This window comes from Cervus canadensis, chromosome 11 (assembly GCF_019320065.1).
Source record: "Cervus canadensis isolate Bull #8, Minnesota chromosome 11, ASM1932006v1, whole genome shotgun sequence".
Taxonomy (NCBI): Eukaryota; Metazoa; Chordata; class Mammalia; order Artiodactyla; family Cervidae; genus Cervus; species Cervus canadensis.
This window is the reverse complement of record NC_057396.1, coordinates 40316667-40330757: the sequence shown is the minus strand read 5'-3', so window position 1 is coordinate 40330757 and position 14091 is coordinate 40316667. Positions and strand designations below refer to the sequence as shown.

Genomic DNA, 14091 nt, shown 5'->3' with positions numbered 1-14091 from the left:
ACAAGTCACTTAAAAAATACTGCAGACAACAAAACAAACAAAAATGATGATGTTTTTAAATGCTGTCAACTGATCTGGCTTTTTCATCCCACAAGTTCATTCAGCAGACACTCAATGCACCAATGTAACATGACTTATTCTAGAATAATGAAATGAAGGGACCTGACTGCTGTCTCCAAGGACTTCACAGTTCTCAATGAGATTGTCTCCCAGGAAACCTGACGTTCAGAAGAAAGGCACAAGCTCCTCCTTGCAGTAGGAGGGGGATTCAGCATAGATGGTGAATGGTTCATTAGTCAGAGCAAGTCTGTTCAAAATCTTTTCCTGACTGACCTGAGGGGCCCAGCTATTCTTCCCCTGCTTCGCAAGTTTAGTGGGTCAGGACATATCCTCTCCTTCTGGGGAGGCAGCCAAACCCTGAATCAAATTCTCCAGGTTTCTTAGTCTGCCACCAATTTAAGGAAATCCCAAGCATGAAAAATCGTAGCCTACAAAACAGATCTATTAAGCAGCAAGAGGATTTGCTTTGTCTCACAGATTCCCCAGAGTTGCTTTCAGCAATGAGTATCCCGTGGGCTTTTAAATTCTGATTCTTTCTACACCTGAAATTCAATTCCTATGAAATGGGAAGAGAACTGTTTCAGAGATGGAGGTGAATCTGTGGTGCCTTTGTACTTACCATCTGGGACAGTCCCATTGAACCCCAGCAACCTGCTCTAGCTCCTGGATCAAGCACTGGAAGCAATTCTTACAGAGCAAATGCTAACAGGGTAGAAGCCAGCACTCACATTGTGCAGGTCCCGTTGGCACAATAAGCAGATCAGTGTCGCCTCCCTCTGTCCGCTTCTGTTTTTCTGGTCCATTGGTGACTGCCCCATAAAGCTCACGCCTGTATCTGTGCCCACACATGTGCCCAGAACTGGGGCTTTTCCATTAATATTCTCAAGTGTGAAGTAGTGTATAGAGCAAACAAGCTCTACTCCCTGTAAGTGAAGCACAAAGCAGAGTGATTTACTTCTTTGGGGAGATGGCTAGAAAGGACACAGAAACCAAGGCCTCAGAAGTCCAGGCTGTGTCTGTCCCTAGGACTGGAGGCTCGTGTACCACAACAGGGCATGGTCCAAACTCTCACTTGGGCCCAAAAGACAGTCCCAGATATCTGCCGGGGAGACAAAGCATGAAGGGGTCTTCTACATTGTGTGTGTCCTACAGGATTGGTTTGCCTTCAAAAATGTCCCAGATATTTCTGTGCTTCTCTTATCAATGGACAAGCTTGATCCAAGATTTCATTTTGGAAAAGAGAAGGAAATTTACTAAATGCCAAGTTTATGCCAGGTGCTTTATATACTTTATCTCCATCCTCCCAATTACCCTTGGAGATAGGGATTGTATTTTAAAAAATTAGATAAAACCATCAGAGACAGGCTGAGGAAAATGAGGTTCAGAGAATTTGGGTAATTGGACACAAAGACAGATGGTAAATAGCAGAGTTCAAATTCAAATCCAGGTCAGTCTGATTTCAGATGCCATTCTCTTAACCGAAATGTTTCTCAAGCTGAGGTCCACATACATGTCCTCGTGAGTTCTCTCCAACAACTTTTGTAAATTAGTGTTTCATTCTGATCAGCTTTTTAAGGTATAAATATTCTGGGTCATCTATATATCCACCATGATGGGATTTTAGAGGCAGTGTTAAAAAGTTAGGATCTAGTTCATATCAGTGTTACTTTGTCTCAGGATAATGAGAAGAAAAAGAAGCAGGTAACATGTAAATGACGGATTCTTGCCACAGGAAGCCTAAATGAAATCACGGCACACAATGATGAATGTTCCACAGAACCTGGAATAGAGAAGGTAGTGGGGAAACTGGACCACCATCATTGTGGCACAAGTTTGCTAAACTTAGCCACAACAGAGTGCACCTCACTTAGCTGAGGTGACAATTTTGCTTAACAACACATCATGTGCAAATGAAATTAACACTGTTAGTTTGATTGTTTTGGTTTTTTAATCATTTATCAACTGTTTTAGGTTTTGTAATTGTATAAAAGCAGAAAGAGTGCACCTAGTTTTATATTTGTACTTATTTATAAAAAAACGAAAACAAAACTCATTTAATTCAAAACCAGAGCTCTGTAATTATGCAAATTTAAGAGAACTGTCACTTCAATTCAGTCTTTGGGAGCCAAGCCCATTAAGGACAAAGGAGTAGGCAGGGGAGGCCAGGCTTCTTGGGAGCCCAGCAAAATGCCACTAAATAAAGTAATGGATGGGCTTTTATCTTGAATTCATTCTGAGGCTCTAAGGGAAGTTACTTCCCAGAGCACTGCCACAGTAGCAGCCCTGATGGAGGTGAGGACAATCTCTCTTAAAAGATTTAAATGTAGATAAGTTTATTTCGCCAGACTTTGAGAATATCAAACCTTTTAGTCTTAGAACCACTTTACTTATTTTAAGTATTGAGGACCCCAAAGAGGTTTTACTTATGTGATTATATCCACTGCCATTTACCATATTATAAATTAAAAGTGAGGTAATTTTAAAATATTAATTCATTAAAACACAAAAAACCTATGACAAGTCAACATGAATAACATACTTTTCAGGAAAAATTACTTTCAAATAATAAACTTAGTGAGAAGAGTGACATTGTTTTTGCCTTTTTGCAAACCTCCTAATGTCTGGCTTAGCAGAAGACTAAATAGAAGCTGGCTTCCCACACCAACTTCTGCAGTCAATCTGTTACATGTTGTTTTGTTTACAGTATATGAAGAAAATCCAGCCTCAAAGAGCTATACAGTTGGAAAAGATAGTATTTTAATAGCCTTATCAGATAATTGTGGATAATCTTCTTTGAAAGTACACCAAAATTTAACTAGTAGTAAGTCAGGGGAGAAGGCAATGGCAACCCACTCCAGTACTCTTGCCTGGAAAATTCCATGGACAGAGAAACCTGGTAGGCTGCAGTCCATGGGGTCACGAAGATTCGGACATGACTGAGCAACTTCACTTTCCCTTTTCATTTTCATGCATTGGAGAAGGAAATGGCAACCCACTCCAGTGTTCTTGCCTGGAGAATCCCAGGGATGGCGGAGCCTGGTGGGCTGCAGTCCATGGGGTCGCACAGAGTCGGACATGACTGAAGCGACTCAGCAGCAGCAGCAGTGAGTCAGGAGACAGACGGGCCCCAGGCTGGGCACATGGAGTTCGTCCACTGTGGAGACATACTCAAAAAGAGCACGAGGGAGGAGAAGCTAAGCCCTGCCCAAATAAGACATAAAAGACCACCTATTCCTCATTCTTGAAGTCAAGGAGACGTTCCTGACTATACATACACAGTAAAGTTCCCTGGAGGTCAAAAGGGAGGGGCATCAATTCATAGGAAGAGATGTCAAGCTACCCCATAGGCCTCTTCACTGGAATCCATCTTGGCTAAGACATGCACATACACACATCAGAGGATGCTGAGATAAACTAAATATGGACTCAGAATAAGGCAGTGATGATTGGCCAAAGGAAATCCAGAAGAAATGCCTCATAGAAGGAAGAAATGAAGAACCCCAGAGTTAGCAGAAGGAAAGAAATCTTAAAAATTAGGGCAGAAATAAATGCAAAAGAAACTAAAGAGACCATAGCAAAAATCAACAAAGTTAAAAGCTGGTTTTTTGAAAAAATAAATAAAATTGACAAACCATTAGCAAGACTCATTAAGAAACAGAGAAGAACCAAATTAACAAAATTAGAAATGAAAATGGAGAGATCACAACAGACAACACTGAAATACAAAGGATCATAAGAGCCTACTACCAGCAGCTCTATGCCAATAAAATGGACAACTTGGATGAAATGGACAAATTCTTGGAAAAGTATAACCTTCCAAAACTGAACCAGGAAGAAATAGAAGATCTTAACAGAGCCATCACAAGCAAGGAAATCGAAACTGTAATCAGAAATCTTCCAGCAAACAAAAGCCCAGGACCAGATGGCTTCACAGCTGAATTCTACCAAAAATTTAGAGAAGAGCTAACACCTATCTTACTCAAACTCTTCCAGAAAATTGCAGATGAAGGTAAGCTTCCAAACTCATTCTATGAGGCCACCATCACCCTAATTCCAAAACCAGACAAAGATGCCACAAAAAAAGAAAACTACAGGCCAATATCACTGATGAACATCGATGCAAAAATCCTTAACAAAATTCTAGCAAACAGAATCCAACAACATATTAAAAAAATCATACACCATGACCAAGTGGGCTTTATCCCAGGAATGCAAGGATTCTTTAATATCCACAAATTAATCAATGTAATACACCACATTAACAAATTGAAAGATAAAAACCATATGATTATCTCCATAGATGCAGAGAAAATCTTTGACAAAATTCAACACCCATTTATGATTAAAACTCTCCAGAAAGCAGGAAATAGAAGGAACATTCCTCAACATAATAAAACTATATATGACAAACCCACAGCAAGCATCACCCTCAATGGTGAAAATTGAAAGCATTTCCCCTGAATATCAGGAAAAAGACAAGGGTGCCCACTCTCACAACTACTGTTCAACATAGTGTTGGAAGTTTTGGCCACAGCAATCAGAGCAGAAAAAGAAGTAAAAGGAATCCAGATAGGAAAAGAAGAAGTGAAACTCTCGCTGTTTGCAGAATGACATGATCCTCTACATAGAAAACCCTAAAGACTCTTCCAGAAAATTACTAGAGCTAATCAATGAATATAGTAAAGTTGCAGGATATAAAATTAACACAAAAATCCCTTGCATTCCTATATACTAACAATGAAAAAACAGAAAGAGAAATTAAGGAAACAATACCATTCACCATTGCAACAAAAAGAATAAAATACTTAGGAGTATATCTACCTAAAGAAACAAAAGACCTATACATAGAAAACTATAAAACACTGATGAAAGAAATCAAAGAGGACACAAACAGATGGAGAAACATACCGTGTTCATGGATTGGAAGAATCAATATTGTCAAAATGGCTATTCTACCAAAGCAATCTATACATTCAATGCAATCCCTATCAAGCTACCAACGGTATTTTTCACAGAAACTAGACACCAAAGAATTTCACAATTTTATGGAAATCCAAAAAACTTTTGAATAGCCAAAGTAATCTTGAGAAAGAAGAATGGAACCGGAGGAATCAACCTGCCTGACTTCAGACTCTACTACAAAGCCACAGTCATCAAGACAGTATGGTACTGGCACAAAGACAGAAATATAGATCAATGGAACAGAATAGAAAGCCCAGAGTTAAATCCACGAACCTATGGACACCTTATCTTTGACAAAGGAGGCAAGGATATACAATGGAAAAAAGACAACCTCTTTAACAAGTGGTGCTGGGAAAACTGGTCAACCACTTGTAAAGAATGAAACTAGAACACTTTCTAACACCATACACAAAAATAAACTCAAAATGGATTAAAGATCTAAATGTAAGACCAGAAACTATGAAACTCCTAGAGGAGAACATAGGCAAAACACTCTCTGACATAAATCACAGCAAGATCCTCTATGACCCACCTCCCAGAATATTGGAAATAAAAGCAAAACTAAACAAATGGGACCTAATGAAACTTAAAAGCTTTTGCACTACAAAGGAAACTATAAGTAAGGTGAAAAGACAGCCCTCAGATTGGGAGAAAATAATAGCAAATGAAGAAACAGACAAAGGATTAATCTCAAAAATATACAAGCAACTCCTGCAGCTCAATTCCAGAAAAATAAATGACCCAATCAAAAAATGGGCCAAAGAACTAAACAGACATTTCTCCAAAGAAGACATACAGATGGCTAACAAACACATGAAAAGATGCTCAACATCACTCATTATCGAGAAATGTAAATCAAAACCACAATGAGGTACCATTACACGCCAGTTCAGGATGGCTTTGCTATCCAAAGTCTACAAGCAATTAAATGCTGAGAGAAGGCTTTGGTGGAGAAAAGGGAACCCTTCTTACACTGTTTGGTGGGAATGCAAACTAGTACAGCCGCTAGGAAAAACGAGTGTGGAGATTTTCTTAAAAACTGGAATAGAACACTTGCCATATACCCAAGCAATCCCACTTCTGGGCGATACACACCGAGGGAAACCAGATCTTGAAGAGACACGTGCACCCCAATGTTCATCGCAGCACTGTTTTATAATAGCCGGACATGGAAGCAACCTAGATGCCCATCAGCAGCGTGAATGGATAGGAAGCTGTTTGGTACATATACCCATGGAATAATTACTCAGGCCATTTAAAAAGAATTCATTTGAACCAGTTCTAATGAGATGGATGAAACTGGAGCCCATTATACAGAGTGAAGTAAGCCAGAAAGATAAAGAACATTACAGCATACTAACACATATATATGGAATTTAGAAAGATGGTAATGACAACCCTATATGGAAAACAGACAATGAGACACAGAAGTACACAACAGACTTTTGAACTATGTGGGAGAAGGTGAGGGTGGGATGTTTCGAAAGAACAGCATGTATATTATCTATGGTGAAACAGATCACCAGCCCAGGTGGGATGCATGAGACAAGTGCTCGGGCCTGGTGCACTGGGAAGACCCAGAGGAATCGGGTGGAGAGGGAGATGGGAGGGGGGATTGGGATGGGGAATACGTGTAAATCTATGGCTGATTCATGTCAATGTATGACAAAACCCACTGAAAAATAAATAAAGAAAGAAAGAAAGAAAAAAAAAAGAAATGCCTCATAAAAGTGATTTAAACTACCACTAGGGCAAGCTCTCTCTCTGAGCCCACGCATGTGTCTATCCACACGTACCCTTTTGCCTTCTAATAAACACTTTACTTGCTTCACCACTTTCCACCTCTATGTGGAAATTCATTTCTACACAACTGGCTGGCTAGAACCTTGTCACCGGCCACTGGTCCCTGGTGGTCTAGTGGTAGGATTCAGTGATCTCACTGCCAAAGCCTGACTTCAGTCTCTGGCCAGGAATGGAAGTCCTGCTTCAAGCTACTGCAGGCAGAGGCTATCCAAGGTTAGTGGATTCTGATACTACATCAGTGAACTTTTCTTATCCTGTTACATTACCACCCACTAGTCTACTTTAACATTTTGAACTGCTCTTTAACCAAGGCATAATTTTTATAACACCAAGAATTGACTTGGAAAATACTGGTTCAATGATTTATGCAAATACTCCAAATATTGACATATTTCATTACAGAAAAAAAGTCACTCTTTAATATCACCTCTAATTGCATCAGAAAATTCTGTAAATGTTATGAAGTTGTCAAATTCATGGAGGCAGCTATAACTTTACCAGAATTCTAATTTTTGCTTGCAAGCTCAAAGTTTATCGTTGGCAACAAATAGTGTTTTCTTCCTTGAAGTGATAGGCTCACTTCACTTTTAAAGAAAATATCTGCCAAATTCCCAAGCCTGAATAATCACAGTTTGTCTGTCAGTTGTTCAAATAAAACTAGTATTCTACAAAATAATAATAAAGCTAGTGCAGCGTGCAAGTCAAATAGTAACACAACTACAGTTCCTCACTTTGATAAACAGCAGAGGTGCTTAATGCATACTTCTTATTTCTTCACACAGAATATTAAAGAAACTTGTATTCAAGGATTGAACTTTAATAAACACGGACATTCTTCAGTGAAACTGGCTCTTCTCTTTTTATCTTCTTTTCTTTTACAAGCAAATGCCTGGCTGTGAAGAATACACGTACCAGCAGTTTTACATACCATCTTTGACTTTGGCTTTGGCACCATCAGTGCAAATGTCAACCCAGTAAAAAGGCCAAATAACAGCTTAGTATTACTATGAAAATTGTTTCGACCTTGTGGAACCCCTGAAAGGGTCTCAGGGACCCCCTCCATGGGCCTTTAGACCATACTTTGAGAACAGTTGCAATAGACTCTGAATGAGCATTCTGGGTATCTGAGGAAGTGGTATGGCTTTCCAAACCAGTGGACACAACTCAGGGCAAGAATATAAAGTAGTAAGTATTTGATTTCTGTCTTAGAAGAGCAACTGAATTAACTCTATGAGGGTAAAGGTTAAATTAAAGGCACAGCAATGAGCCTCTGGTTTCCTAGGTGGCACAATAGTAAAGAATCCACCTGCCAATGCAGGAGACACAGTAGACACGAGTTCTATCCTGGATCGGGAAGATCCCCTGACATACAAAATGGTATTTGTACTTCCAGTATTCTTGCCTGGAAAATTCCATGGAGAGAGAACCCTGGTGGGCTACAGTTTATGGGGCTGCAAAGAGTCAGACATGACTGAGCATGCACATGCAATGAGTCTGATTTGAAGATAAGCGAGGGAAGGCCAAATGATCCCTTTTCTATCCCCTTCTTCCTTTTCACCATTATTTAGCTCTTCTCTCTCCTTCCTATATATCCCCTGACCTGGGAAAGTTAAGGGGCTTGCTTGCAGAACGTACTTAAGCCAGGGGTAGCCAATTCAAATGCGTCCAGGGGTTAGTCATATAGTGAAGAGCCTCACCTAAAAGAATGTGGGTCCAGTGTTGCTGAGTCTTAGTTTTTTCAAAACACCAGAAATCCAAATTTTTCAAAAAGTTTTAAATGTTGGCAACCAATTAAATTAAAAAAAAAAAAAAAACCATAAGGAAACAGCATGAATCAAACAAAGACCACCAGCGATCAGCTTATGACCTTCACTTTAAGTCATGAAGCGACTTGAACTAAATTAAAGTGAAAGACTGGAAAGACAGATGGGAAACCTCACGTATGTTACCTTGCTTACAAACCATCTCCCTTAAGATCCCATACCCAGAGGTGAGAGAAGGGAGAGATTAACTGGGTTTCTGTAACCTGGCCAAGGAATAACAGAGCAAGTCACTCTGTACCATATTGGGAGTTAGAATTTCAAAGACTGTTTGCATGGGTAGTACAGAACAAATTATCATCAAAATAGTATACATTTTCGGGGGGAAAATGGGAGCGAGAAACACCAAGTAAAGAGAGAGTACCTACTCTATGCTAGACTGTGTTGAATATGATACAATATTTATTTGTGTATTTGTTCACTGCCTGATTTAGATACAGTCCTAGGGCAGGACTTTGTCTTTTGTTCACCATGGTACCTTTCCCTCACTGCCTGGAACCTATACATACTATCTGAATACACAGCAGGTGCTCAATAAATATTTCTAAAATGAATGAATGAATCACAGTATTTTTTCACTATACAGACAAGTAAACTAAGACTGAAAGAGAAAATGCTACTTGTTCGAAATCATTCAGCTAGTGAAAACAGGGATAGGAAATGAACCAAAACTTATGTGTTCCTTCCATGAATTTTATCATCTAAAATAAAACTCAAGAGCAACTGAATTCGTTGTGCTATTGGATGAACTGCCCTCAAAGATCCTGGCATTTCTCCCTTCACATTTTGCTATTCTGAGTGTTTAACGGCAGCAGGGTTTTCCATCCTAGCTTCCAACAAAGCTGTTAGGAATGCATTTGCCACATACAACAATGAGATTTTTTTTTAAAAATCTATCCAACACAGAAAGGAAGGACTCTTAGTCCTCGATTTATATTTATTTTTACTTTGTAATGAAGAAAACCTTGGGTGGTCCTATGAATTTTCCCCTAAATGCCATATTGTGGGTATATCAAAAACTACTGATAAAAGCAAAAACAAAATAAAACAAGCAAAAACCCTGAACCTGGTGTAGCTTAAACTGGAAACCACACGTGCTGATGGTGCATAAATTGGTACAATCCATTTGGAAAAAATATATATACATATAGCAACATAAAATGAATCATAAAAATGTTCATACCCTATAATACAGTAATATCACTCCTGGGAATTTATCCTAGACAAGTTATTCAACAGAAGAAGAAAAAAGTCACACATACACCAGTTCTCATTGCATCATTTTCTCCAACAGCAAAGAACACAATGAGAACAGTAAGAAAGGGAAAAAAAAGAAAACACATGAGAAAATGGCTTAGTAAATTATAGTATGTGCTGAAGATAAACTACTAGCTGTTAAAAATAATAATCATGAATACTGGGTAGTGATACAGAAAAAATGTAGTAGTATTAAACCAAAAACAGAACACAAACGGATTTGTATACCATGATCATCAGCTTTGCAGACAGCAATGTCTCCATGCGAATAACAACTGAAAGGTAATAATCAGACATGAAAACAGTATTGTAAGGTATTATAATTTGAGATGTTTGTACTTATGTTTTTTCAAATTTTTCTTTCATGTTTTATTGTCTTTTCTATTACATGTAAGTTTTAAAATTCTTTCTGAAGTAAATTCAGATTTGAGTTTTTCTCAAATTCTCACTTAGAAAAGACATCCTGACTCGTCCCATCTTAAATTAACAATCCTCTACTTGAAAAAGGAGAAAGAAAAGAAAGTGAAGTCGCTCAGTTGTATCCGACTCTTTGCAACCCCATGAACTATAGTCTGCCAGGCTCCGCCGTCCATGGAATTTTCCAGGCAAGGATATTGGAGTGGGTTGCCATTTCCTTCTCCAGGGGATTTTCCCAACCCAGGGATCGAACCTGGGTCTCCCTCACTGCAGGCAGACTCTTGTCTGAGCCATCAGTGAAGCCCCACTTGAAAAAGGAGAGCAACATAATATTTCCAAACATACAAATCTAAAGATGGAGAGCAAGAAAGCAAGGCTGGATGCACCCAGGCTGTTGCTGCTGTCTGAAGGATCACTGATGAAATCAGGAACCCAGAGAGGAAAGGAAGAGAAAGAGACCACCAGGGCCTTCTTCAGGGTGGCAGTGTGTTCACAAGGCCACCTGGAGAGAGGGCTGAGGGAGTAAAAAGGTCAGCACTGCAAATACCTGCCTCACCAGGCTGCTGCCCAGCACTGTCTCCCTTCTGCTCATTTCACAGGCGTTTTCTGAGGCCCTGACTCTCTGAGGAGAGTCCACGTGTCTGAGATGTCACGGGCCATGCTCTACTTCAGAAGAGATGTGACAGAGAAAGAGGCCTCTCAGGGGTCATGTCCAGGATCAAGTCCCATGTGCCTGGTGACATGAGGTCACCCAGTACCTCATGTCTAGCTTCTACTTAACTTTGCATATACAGAATTTAGCTTTGTTAGCTCTCTCAGAGCTGGCTGACCCAGGGAAACTGACCCACGCTGACAAACCCCACGGGAGCCTTATGTTAAAGTTACATGATTATCTTGGGAAGAAGAGGGAGCTGGCTAGAAAACCGAAAGCAGACAACTGTCCAGGGCACGCTCCCTATCCTGGGGATCAAACTATGAATAAGAAGAATGTCAGGTGAACACAGAACCCAACTACAGTGCTGGACCGCTCAGGAAGGCCTTCCATTCAGATGGATGGCTTGAGGGATAGGATGTAGCCCATCTGTAACCAAGAAACATGACACAACTATCCAGAAGCAGTGTCCCATCAACCACTCTACCTCCACGCCCTGGGCTATCTTTGTCCTTGCCCCAGTTCCTATTCACTGGACACTTGAAGGTAACGTTTCATTCCCCAAACTCTGCCCAGCTTACCTCCATTCACAGACCATCTTACCAAGGGTAGTTTCCAGGTAGCTCAGCTCATTACTTGTGCACTTACAGGCCACTTTTGATGTCAAATAGAGGATGATGTCTCTTAGGCCTTGCCCCCAACTCTCAAGGCTCTTTCTGCTGGTACAGACAGTGTGTGAATAAGGATTGAAGGAGTGATGAAGACCATAATGCTGTGAGGTCAGAGAGGGAGTGATCACTGAGGTAAAAGCAGGAGATCTGAAGGAAAAAACCTAAGGCTAGGTCTATGCTCTGAATTGCAGCTGCTCTGTAGCCTCTGGCAAATCAGTCAACCTTCTGTGTCTCAACTCTCATTCATAAAATGGGGCTAATAGAGTTGCCCACTCAGGCAGACATATTTTGTAAACTGTAAGGTGTGTTTGGCTATTCTTACTGTGGACTGGAGTGTTCTTGAAGAAGCAGAATGTAAGGTAGGACTTTAAGGTTGAAGAAACTTCAGGGCATCTAGTTACAAAAAAGGTAAGTACTCCATGAGAAATGAGACTAGCACAGGAAAAAAGGTAGAAGGGATGTACCAAGTTTGGTTGCAGTAGAAAGCTTGTGTAGGGAAGAAGCTCAGGTTAGTTTGGAAAGGCAAGTGGGGTGTATTCTGTAGCTAATAGGGAGTTCTGTTCCAAACTTTTTTATGAAGATGAAAGTCATTTTGGAAAGATTAACCTGACAGAGGTGTGAAGGATGGAGGAATTGGAGGAGGTTTGGAACGCAGACAGGGTGATCACAAGAGGGTGCTGAACTCCAGATAAGAGATATGATAAGGGTATTAATGAAAGCTGTGCTTTTTAGCACAAAGGCTAAAAAAGGACATGATGACAATGTATTAGAGGAAAAGAATGCTTGGGGACAATTTTCAAGTCTCCCTGACATCACTATATAGGTTGCCAAGGCTGCTCACCAAGATATAGAATAAGGAAGGCACCAGTGAGCTGGAAAAGAGTCAAGTCTTTGGATTTGTCTATCTAGTTTATCTTAGAACGGCTGAGACACTAACCAGAAATTAACCATAAGTAAATATGATTGTGGAGCTCAGCAACAGAGATGTGAATTGAAGCCACTCGAGACGAGTTCACCCAAGACTGTGTACTATGAAAAGTTAAGAGGGGGGCAGGCAGAAGGCTGAAGAACACCAATATTTAAATGGTGGACAAAGTTAGAAGAACCTGATGGGAAGACAGAGGAAGGCAAGAGATGAGCTAGAAAAAGAAGTCAAATGGGTAAAGTAAAACAGAAAAAACAAGTGGTATGAGGAAAGGGCCATTCAGTTTGGTGTTTGGTTAATTGATGACAGTGGTAAGAGCAATTTCATTGAAATAATGGGGCTGAGAACCAGATTGCAGTGGATTGAACAATTAATGGGAAGCTAGCATTAACAGGATTTGTTGACTATTCTTTTGGGGAGCCTGGCTGAAAAGGAGAGCAGAGGTAGTAAACAGAAACAGGGAGAATTTAGGGTACTTTAGCTAAACTATATTTTAGCTTAAGGGAACAAGCCACAGAAAATTCGCACAGGGCACATACTAGAGTTAATGGAGGAAGGTGATCCTCAACGCTGGTTAAGACTTAAAACGGGAAAGACTTTCACCTCTTCCACTTTAGTCTACAAAGGGAGGTGAGGACAGGTGCATTCACGTAAGGATCATTTGTTGAACATGTACTTCATGCCAGGAGCTAGGAGTGCATGGGTAAAAGAAAACAATCCTCCAGCCTTTAAGGAATTTGGTATGGTAGGAAAGACAAATAACAAGTAGAAGAGTTTTGTGGTAGATTTTAAGTTGGCACAGTGGGGAGAAGTAAGCAACTATAACTGAATGAGTCAGAGAACTTCTACAAGAAGAGACTCTTGCAGAGTCCAGATGGAGGAGCGGTTCTCTGGTCCAGAAGACGAGGTCACGCACATGCTAAGTAGATTCCAGTGAAAATTAAAATGGATGAGTAGATTTAGAGTCTGGAGAACAAAGGACCCTAAAGGAACCTGGTGTAGAGGTCCCTAAAAGGAGCTTGTTTAAACTGGAATGCCCAGGACAATGGCACAAGGGCAAAGGAGAAAAGAAGACCTTGAGCCCACTCAGGAGTGTGGGCCCAGCAAGTCCCAGAGGGTGGTGGAGACATCTAGGAAGACGTGAAAGGAAGCAGAGAGAGAGACCGGGTGGGCACACTGAGGGTCAAACAGTTCCTCAGTGTAGCCAGGGGACACGCAAGCAACCGCTACCGCCCGGGCCGAGACGACCTCCAAGAACACAGCGACAAGCGCGGGGTCGCTCAGGTGTAGGGCGGTTGGTGAGGAGCTGAGAAACACGGTGGCCCCAGCGGACTCCGGGGCCTTGGCGCGGGAAAAAAGCCCGGCCCAACAGAGCCGCAGCGGCATGCCCCTCAGGGCGCCAAACCCCGCCTTCCGAAACAGACATCAGCCTCTGAGCGCAAGCGCCCGCGGGACGGCACAGAAACGATACCCCGCCCACTGCAGCCTCCGGAACAGCTCTGTAACTAACAGCGAGCCCACAGG

At 41.0% G+C, this 14091-nt stretch overlaps 1 protein-coding gene across 1 annotated transcript in view; it reads right to left on the bottom strand.

Moving 5' to 3' along the window:
• TRIM66 (tripartite motif containing 66) overlaps nucleotides 1–14039 on the bottom strand; it is a 68013-nt gene extending 53974 nt beyond the window's left edge. The window contains exons 1-2 of the mRNA XM_043481439.1: nucleotides 11575–14039; nucleotides 789–983 (exon numbers count right to left, since the gene is read on the bottom strand). The gene's annotated coding sequence lies outside the window, so the exon portion shown is untranslated. The remainder of the gene's footprint in view (nucleotides 1–788; nucleotides 984–11574) is intronic.
• Nucleotides 14040–14091: the final 52 nt, after the last annotated feature.